Genomic DNA, 9,732 nt, shown 5'->3' on the forward strand with positions numbered 1-9,732 from the left:
CCACCCGAACACCGGAAATCCGCCCTGGCCGCTGCCCCGCAGCCTGAGGGGCGCGCGGGGTGGGGGGGACCGGAAACCGGTCCGGCGCCCAAACCCCTCCGGCCGGGACTTTCACTCCCTTAACCAAAGGTTCCGCCTCCTGTGTTAATCAATGGCAGGAGATTTGTTCCCCCTTCAGCACAAAACCCCAGCAATATTGGATTTAAAATTAAAAAAGGGAAATTCCCTAGGCGCTGGCTGGCAGTGCTGGTCGGAGCAAAAGGGTTCCTCCCCCACTACACATCAGCCATTGCTTCTAGATCTAAACTGCAAAAGGGGGCATTTGGTTCAAGTTCAATCCTATTGGGACCCAGTGTGGATTAGCCCCATCCTCATAGGGGCAGGAGGATCAATGTCAACTTCTCTCACAACCCAACAGGTCAAACTCCTCTACCAACCCCCTCCAGCAGCCAACTAACACAACCCCAGTCTATCCCAACCCATGGTCCTTAGACCCAAGCCGGCCAATCCCAGCCCACAGTCAATAGCCTCAAGTGGACCAATCCCAGCCCACAATCAATAGCCTCAAGCGGGCCAATCCCAGCCCTCAGTCAATAGACCCAAGTGGGCCAATCCCAGCCCTCAGTCAATAGACCCAAGCGGGCCAATCCCAGCCCACAATCAATAGACTCAAGTGGGCTAATCCCAGCCCACAGTCAATAGACAAAAGTCTTCTTGCTCTACCCACCCCCACCCATTCCAAAGCCAACTGTCCCAAGTTAGCCTTCACTATATGGGAGAAAGGTGTCAGCTGTGGCTCAGTTCATAGCACCCTCGCCTTTGAATCAGAGGGTTGTGGGTTCATGTCCCACTCCTGGAAACCAAGAACTGTGATTGTACTCAAAAAGAGTTGCAATCTGTGACTATTGATAACTTGAAAGAGTTTCACTATATGGGAGGAGGTGTCAGCTGTGGCTCAGTCCATAGCACCCTCACCTTTGAATCAGAAGGTTGTGGGTTCATATCCCACTCCTGGAAACCAAGAACTATGATTGTACTCGAAAGAGTTGCAATCTGTGACTGTTGATAACTCGAAAGAGTTTCAATTTATGGGAGTTGGGATTGAAAAGTAAAGAAGTTTGGCTGTTCTTAAGAAGGGTCTTGGTGAGACCACATCTGGACTGTAGTGAGCGCTTTTGTTTTCCTTACCTGGTCGATACTTGGGCACTAAGATATTCAAGGGATCTGGGGCTGGGGTGGGGAAAGTGGAGTTCAGGCAGAAGATCAGCCAAAATCTCAAAGAATGTCGGAGCAGATGTGAAGGTGGGGGTGGGGGATTGTGAGCATATGGTCCCCTTTTTACATCCAACCCATCACTAGTCAACTAACGTGATATCGATTCAGGGATAAATATTGGCCAGGGCAGCAGTGAACTCCACTCTCCACCCACCTTCGACCTCATTCCCACCCCCCCTTCCAAAAAATGCATGGAACCTGTAACGACTCAGTGGGGATAGTGCGCTGTAATATCGAGCCCCACTGCTCACAGAGCCACAAAAAATGTGAAGAGTTTGCCCAAACCACCAGATCACCCCATTTCTACCTAACTATTTAATTTGGGTTAACAGAATACGAGCACCAGGTTTGTAAACTTAATAAGTAAATAACTGTTTATTGAACAAACTCTCTGTGGCAAAAGAAATATGAACTGCTAATTTTTAACTCTATAAGATAAACTCTACCCCTTCTTAAATCCCTATACACTCACACATACAAAACACACAAAAACATGGATTTTTAAGGGTGGGATAAAACAGTTCAATAGCACCAATTCCGGAGAACAGGATTCGATGGGTTGATTTTGATCGATGTCTCCCAAATTCCCTTCAGTTCCTTGTTGATGTCACGATGTGGTCTTCCAACACTTTCAGTCTTTAGTTCACTGATTGCCTTGAATATCTCTGGCAGTGATTTTCCCCTTTGCCTCTTGACAGGGGTTTTTCGAGAGAGAGAGCAGGTTACAGAGATATGAGGAAAAAAAGCCAGCTGGCTATTATTGTGGAATTACTGGAATCTTCCACACACAGGAGAAAGCGGGTTTAGGTCTTTTTTTCCCTTTCAGACGAGGAGCTATTCTGCTGCACTGTTCTCACACAAAACCTGGTCACCTGGTCAGGAGCCAACTGAAATGTTGGTTGCCAGGCAGCTCCCTTGGTCCAGGGCTCCTTTCCGGCACCATCCTGTCTTTCACGGCACGTTCTGTTCCAGGACGGCAACATTGTATATATCTCTCATCCTGTTCCAGTGGACGTGTCTTTCAAGCTGCAGCCATTGTATTTTTAATCCACAGTCCAACAGAAAATAAAAAAAGATATGTTCCTTGCATGCCCCCACCCTTAAAAGAGATGAATCAACGTTTCAAAAATGCATTTCGTCACAAGGGGTGTGACACATGGGCAACAAAACACGAGTCTTACTTTCATTCATCCGTCTTGGCACTCTGCGGACCATCATACCATGTTAGCCTGTTTTATTAACAAGCTGGTGAGAGGCACAGCTATTGTGCTGAAGATAGGCACAAACTTCCCATCAAACCCACACATTCCCAGAAATCTCAGGATTTCTCGTTTAGTTTTAGGAATGGGAAATTCTATTGGACTGTTCACTTTTGCTGGTCTTAGCAATGCTTGCCTTTGTCCTAGGATGTGAATGAGGGAAGTTACCCTTGCTTTTGCAAATTTGTTTCAGGCCAGGTTTAAGACTAAGCCAGCCAACTGCAGTTGCTTAAACAGGTCCCCTAATTGCTTTACATGTTCTTCCCATGTGTTACTATGAATTACGACATTGTCCAAATAAACCATACAGATAGGTACTTCAATTATGATTGGATTCATAAGACTCTGGAAGGTAGCTGGGGTGTATTTAAACCCAAACAGCATGACTAGACGGTGATACAACCCACTTGGTGGAACAAAAGCACATATTTCTTCAGCCCATTATGTTACTGGCACTTGCCAGTACCTCATCAATAGATCAACTTTAGGAAGAAATGATGCACCGCCAACCCAATCGAGGCAATCTTCGATACGAGGAATTGGGTACGATTCTGTCCTCGTTACTACATTCACCTTCCTGTAGCCCATACAAAGTCCAGTGCATCTAACCACTGTAGGAACCAGCACTACCGGTGAACTACAGCCACTTGGGCTAGGCTCAATTAATTGATTGTCCAGCATATTGGGATTACAGTGTTACAGTGAGTGGTGCGGGGTTTATCAGAGTGTTACAGTGAGTGGTGTGGGGTATATGGGAGTGTTACAGTGAGGGCCGTGGGGTGTATCAGAGTGTTACAGTGAGTGGTGTGGGGTATATCGGAGTGTTACAGTGAGGGGTGTGGGATATATCGGAGTGTTACAGTGAGGGGTGCGGGGTACATCAGAGTGTTACCGTGAGGGGTGTGGGGTATAGCAGAGTGTTACAGTGAGGGGTGTGGGATATATCAGAGTGTTACAGTGAGGGGTGTGGGATATATCAGAGTGTTACAGTGAGGGGTGTGGGATATATCAGAGTGTTACAGTGAGGGGTGTGGGGTATATCAGAGTGTTACAGTGAGGGGTGTGGGATATATCAGAGTGTTACAGTGATTGGTGTGGAGTATATCAGAGTGTTACAGTGAGGGGTGTTGGATATAACAGAGTGTAACAGTGAGGGGTGTGGGGTATATCAGAGTGTTACAGTGATTGGTGTGGAGTATATCAGAGGGTTACAGTGATGGGTGTGGGGTATAGCAGAGTGTTACAGTGAGAGGTGTGGGATATATCAGAGTGTTACAGTGAGGGGTGTGGGGTATATCAGAGTGTTACAGTGATTGGTGTGGAGTATATCAGAGTGTTACAGTGAGGGGTGTTGGATATATCAGAGTGTTACAGTGAGGGGTGTGGGGTACATCAGAGTGTTACAGTGAGGGGTGTGGGGTATATCAGAGTGTTACAGTGAGGGGTGTGGGAATTATCAGAGTGTTACAGTGAGGGGTGTGGGGTATATCAGAGTGTTACAGTGAGGGGTGTGGGATATATCAGAGTGTTACAGTGAGGGGTGTGGGGTATATCAGAGTGTTACAGTGATTGGTGTGGAGTATATCAGAGTGTTACTGTGAGGGGTGTGGGGTATATCAGAGTGTTACAGTGAGGGGTGTGGTGTATATCAGAGTGTTACAGTGAGGGGTGTGGGGTATATCAGCGTGTTACAGTGAGGGGTGTGGGGTATATCAGAATGTTACAGTGAAGGGTGCGGGGTATATCAGAGTGTTACAGTGATTGGTGTGGAGTATATCACAGTGTTACAGTGAGGGGTGTGGGATATATCAGAGTGTTACAGTGAGGGGTGTGGGATATATCAGGGTGTTACAGTGAGGGTCTGGGGTATATCAGAGTGTTACAGTGATTGGTGTGGAGTATATCAGAGTGTTACAGTGAGGGGTGAGGGATATATCAGAGTATTACAGTGAGGGGTGTGGGATATATCAGAGAGTTACAGTGAGGGGTGTGGGATATATCAGAGTGTTACAGTGAGGGGTGTGGGGTATATCAGCGTTACAGTGAGGGGTGTGGGGTATATCAGTGTTACAGTGAGGGGTGTGGGGTATATCAGTGTTACAGTAAGGGGTGTGGGATATATCAGAGTGTTACAGTGAGGGGTGTGGGGTATATCAGTGTTACAGTGAGTGGTGTGGGGTATATCAGAGTGTTACAATGAGGGGTGTGGGGTATATCAGAGTGTTACAGTGAGGGGTGTGGGGTATATCAGAGTGTTACAGTGAGGGGTGTGGGATATATCAGAGTGTTACAGTGAGGGGTGTGGGGTATATCAGAGTGTTACAGGGAGGGGTGTGGGATATATCAGAGCGTTACAGTGAGGGGTGTGGGGTATATCAGAGTGTTACAGTGAGGGGTGCGGAGTATATCAGAGTGTTACAGTGAGGGGTGTGGGGTATATCAGAGTGTTACAGTGAGGGGTGTGGGAAAAATCAGAGTGGTACAGTGAGGGGTGTGGGATATATCAGAGTGTTACAGTGAGGGGGGTGGGATATATCAGAGTGTTACAGTGAGGGGTGTGGGGTATATCAGAGTGTTACATTGAGGGGTGTGGGATATATCAGAGTGTTACAGTGATTGGTATGGAGTATATCAGAGTGTTACAGTGAGGGGTGTTGGATATATCAGAGTGTTACAGTGAGGGGTGTGGGGTATATCAGAGTGCAACAGTGATTGGTGTGGAGTATATCAGAGTGTTACAGTGAGGGGTGTGGGGTATATCAGAGTGTTACAGTGAGGGGTGTGGGATATATCAGAGTGTTACAGTGAGGGGTGTGGGGTATATCAGAGTGTTACAGTGAGGGGTGTGGAATATATGAGAGTGTTACAGTGAGGGGTGTGGGGTATATCAGAGTGTTACAGTGATTGGTGTGGAGTATATCAGAGTGTTACAGTGAGGGGTGTTGGATATATCAGAATGTTACAGTGAAGGGTGTGGGGTATATCAGAGTGTTACAGTGATTGGTGTGGAGTATATCAGAGTGTTACAGTGAGGGGAGTGGGATATATCAGAGTGTTACATTGAGGGGTGTGGGATATATCAGGGTGTTACAGTGAGGGTTGTGGGGTATATCAGAGTGTTACAGTGATTGGTGTGGAGTATATCAGAGTGTTACAGTGAGGGGTGTGCGGTATATCAGTGTTACAGTGAGTGGTGTGGGGTATATCAGAGTGTTACAGTGAGGGGTGTGGGGTATATCAGAGTGTTACAGTGAGGGGTGTGGGGTATATCAGAGTGTTACAGTGAGGGGTGTGGGATATATCAGAGTGTTACAGTGAGGGGTGTGGGATATATCAGAGTGTTACAGTGAGGGGTGTGGGGTATATCAGAGTGTTACAGTGAGGGGTGTGGGATATATCAGAGCGTTACAGTGAGGGGTGTGGAGTATATCAGAGTGTTACAGTGAGGGGTGCGGAGTATATCAGAGTGTTACAGTGAGGGGTGTGGGGTATATCAGAGTGTTACAGTGAGGGGTGTGGGAAAAATCAGAGTGTTACAGTGAGGGGTGTGGGGTATATCAGAGTGTTACAGTGAGGGGTGTGGAATATATGAGAGTGTTACAGTGAGGGGTGTGGGGTATATCAGAGTGTTACAGTGATTGGTGTGGAGTATATCAGAGTGTTACAGTGAGGGGTGTTGGATATATCAGAATGTTACAGTGAAGGGTGTGGGGTATATCAGAGTGTTACAGTGATTGGTGTGGAGTATATCAGAGTGTTACAGTGAGGGGTGTGGGATATATCAGAGTGTTACATTGAGGGGTGTGGGATATATCAGGGTGTTACAGTGAGGGTTGTGGGGTATATCAGAGTGTTACAGTGAGGGGTGTGGGGTATATCAGTGTTAAAGTGAGGGGTGTGGGGTATATCAGTGTTACAGTGAGGGGTGTGGGGTATATCAGTGTTACAGTAAGGGGTGTGGGATATATCAGAGTGTTACAGTGAGGGGTGTGGGGTATATCAATGTTACAGTGAGTGGTGTGGGGTATATCAGAGTGTTACAGTGAGGGGTGTGGGGTATATCAGAGTGTTACAGTGAGGGGTGTGGGATATATCAGAGTGTTACAGTGAGAGGTGTGGGATGAATCAGAGTGTTACAGTGAGGGTTGTGGCATATATCAGTGTGTTACAGTGAGAGGTGTGGGATATATCAGTGTTACAGTGAGGGGTGTGGGATATATCACTGTGATACAGAGAGAGGTGTGGGGTATATCAGTGTATTACAGTAAGGGGTGTGGGATATTTCAGAGTGTTGCAGTGAGGGGTGTGGGGTATATCAGAGTGTTACAGTGAGGGGTGTGGGTTATTTCAGAGTGTTACAGTGAGGGGTGTGGGATATATCAGACTGTTACAGTGAGGGGTGTGGGGTATATCAGAGAGTAACAGTGAGGGGTGTGGGATATATCAGAGTGTTAAAGTGAGGGGTGTGGGGTATATCCGAGTGTTACAGTGAGGGATGTGGGGTATATCAAAGTGTTACAGCGAGGGTTGTGGCATATATCGGAATGTTACAGTGAGAGGTGTGGGATATATCAGTGTTACAGTGAGGGGTGTGGGGTATATCAGTGTTACAGTGCGGGGTGTGGGATATACCAGAGTGTTACAGTGAGGGGTATATCAGAGTGTTATAGCGAGGGGTGTGGGATATATCCGAGTGTTACAGTGAGGGATGGGGAAATATCAGAGTGTTACAGTGTGGGGTGTGGGTTATTTCAGAGTGTTACAGTGAGGGGTGTGGGATATATCAGACTGTTACAGTGAGGGGTGTGGGGTATATCAGAGAGTAACAGTGAGGGGTGTGGGATATATCAGAGTGTTAAAGTGAGGGGTGTGGGGTATATCCGAGTGTTACAGTGAGGGATGTGGGGTATATCAAAGTGTTACAGCGAGGGTTGTGGCATATATCGGAATGTTACAGTGAGAGGTGTGGGATATATCAGTGTTACAGTGAGGGGTGTGGGGTATATCAGTGTTACAGTGCGGGGTGTGGGATATATCAGAGTGTTACAGTGAGGGGTATATCAGAGTGTTATAGCGAGGGGTGTGGGATATATCCGAGTGTTACAGTGAGGGATGGGGAAATATCAGAGTGTTACAGTGAGGGGTGTGGGATATATCAGAGTGTTACAGTGAGGGGTGTGGGATATATCAGAGTGTTACAGTGAGGGGTGTGGGATATATCAGAGTGTTACAGTGAGGGGTGTGGGATATATCAGAGTGCTACGGTGAGGGGTGTGGAGTATATCAGAGTGTTACAATGAGGGGTGTGGGATATTTCAGAGTGTTACAGTGAGGGGTGTGGGATATTTCAGAGTGTTACAGTGAGGTGTGTGGGATATATCAGAGTATTACAATGAGAGGTGTGGGGTATAGCAGAGTGTTACAGTGAGGGGTGTGGGGTATATCAGTGTTAGAGTAAGGGGTGTGGGGTATATCAGAGTGTTACAGTGAGGTGTGTGGGATATATCAGAGTCTTACAGTGAGAGGTGTGGGGTATATCAGAGTGTTACAGTGAGGGGTGTGGGGTATATAAGATGTAATAATGAGGGGTGTGGGGTATATCAGAGTGTTACAGTGAGAGGTGTGGGATAAATCAGAGTGTTACAGAGAGGGTTGTGGGATATATCAGAGTCTTACAGCGAGGGTTGAGGCATATATCAGAGTGTTACAGTGAGAGGTGTGTGGTATATCAGTGTTACAGTGAGGGGTGTGGGATATATCACTGTGATACAGAAAGGTGTGTGGGGTATATCAGTGTGTTACAGTGAGATGTGTGCAGGATATATCAGAATGTTACAGTGAGGGATGTGGAGTATATCAGAGTGTTACAGTGAGTGTGTGGGGAAGATCAGAGTGTTACAGTGAGGGGTGTGGGGTATATCAGAGTGTTACATTGAGGGGTGTGGGTTATATCAGAGTGTTACAGTGAGGGGTGTGGGGTATATCAGAGTGTTATAGTGAGGGGGTGGGGTATTTCAGAGTGTTACAGTGAAGGTGTGGGATAAATCAGAGAGTTACAGTGAGGGTTGTGGGATATATTAGAGTGTTACAGTGAGGTTTGTGGCATATATCAGAGTGTTACAGTGAGAGGTGTGAATATATCAGTGATAAAGTGAGGGGTGTGGGATATATCACTGTGATACAGAGAGGGGTGTGGGGTATATCAGAGTGTTACAGTGAGGGGTGTGGGGTATATAGGAGTGTTACAGTGAGGGGTGTGGGATATATCAGAGTGTTACAGTGAGGGGTGTGGGATATATCAGAGTGTTACAGTGAGGGGTGTGGGGTATATCAGAGTGTTACACTGAGGGGTGTGGGGGATATCAGAGTGTTAGAATGAGGGGTGTGGGGTATGTCAGAGTGTTACAGTGAGGGGTGCGGGGTATATCAGAGTGTTACAGTGAGGGGTGTGGTGTATATCAGAGTGTTAGAGTGAGGGGTGTGGGGAATATCAGTGTGATACAGAGAGGGGTGTGGGGTATATAAGTGTGTTACAGTGAGGGGTGCGCGATATATCAGAGTGTTACAATGAGGGGTGTGGAGTATATCAGAGTGTTACAGTGAGGGGTGTGGGATATTTGAAAGTGTTGCAGTAAGGGGTGTGGGGTATATGAGAGTGTTACAGTGAGGGGTGTGGGGTATATCAGAGTGTTAGAGTGAGGGGTCTGGGTTATTTCAGAGTGTTACAGTGAGGGGTGTGGGATATATCAGAGTGTTACAGTGAGAGGTGTGAGATACATCAGAGTGTTACAGTGAGGGTTGTGGGATATATCAGAGTGTTACAGTGAGAGGTGTGGGATATATCAGTGTTATAGTGAGGGGTGTGGGATATATCCCTGTGATACAGAAAGGGGTGTGGGGTATATCAGTGTGTTACAGTGAGGGGTGTGCAGGATATATCAGAGTGTTACAGTGAGTGGTGTGGGATATATCAGAGCGTTACAGTGAGGGGTGTGGGATATATCAGAGTGTTACAGTGAGGGGGGTGGGATATATCAGAGTGTTACAGTGAGGGGTGAGGGATATATCAGAGTGTTACAGTGAGGGGTGTGGGGTATGTAAGAGTGTTACAGTGAGGGGTGTGGGATAAATCAGAGTGTTACAGTGAGGGTTGTGGGAGATATCAGAGTGTTACAGTGAGAGGTGTGGGATATATCAG

Source organism: Cetorhinus maximus, unplaced genomic scaffold, assembly GCF_964194155.1.
Source record: "Cetorhinus maximus unplaced genomic scaffold, sCetMax3.hap1.1 HAP1_SCAFFOLD_754, whole genome shotgun sequence".
NCBI classification, from domain to species: Eukaryota; Metazoa; Chordata; class Chondrichthyes; order Lamniformes; family Cetorhinidae; genus Cetorhinus; species Cetorhinus maximus.